Consider the following 362-nt stretch of genomic DNA (forward strand, 5'->3'; position numbering starts at 1 on the left):
TGTGTTTGTTTTCTTTTGTACTAAGTTGGCAGAGGTGAGAATTTTCATGACATACCACCAACACTGGAAATGTAGACTATCTTTCTACATTACAAGGTTGTCAACCCTTACTATAGCACCAAGAGACTTCAGTGGGAACTCCTAGGACTAGAATCAATAATACCACTGGTCCCTACTGAACCCATACTATCTGGTGCATCTAGCCATATGGTAGCATTGCCAAAGAAATGAAGGATTCTTTGAAAACAAAACAATAAAAATAAAATAATTTAGAAAACTAGATGAATTTTAATAACTGGGAAAATGGAACAATTAACCACAAAAATTCCTCAAGCCAGAAAATGCTATTCGATGCCTCAACC

The sequence above is a fragment of the Peromyscus leucopus genome, chromosome 20 (assembly GCF_004664715.2).
Source record: "Peromyscus leucopus breed LL Stock chromosome 20, UCI_PerLeu_2.1, whole genome shotgun sequence".
Lineage (NCBI taxonomy): Eukaryota > Metazoa > Chordata > Mammalia > Rodentia > Cricetidae > Peromyscus > Peromyscus leucopus.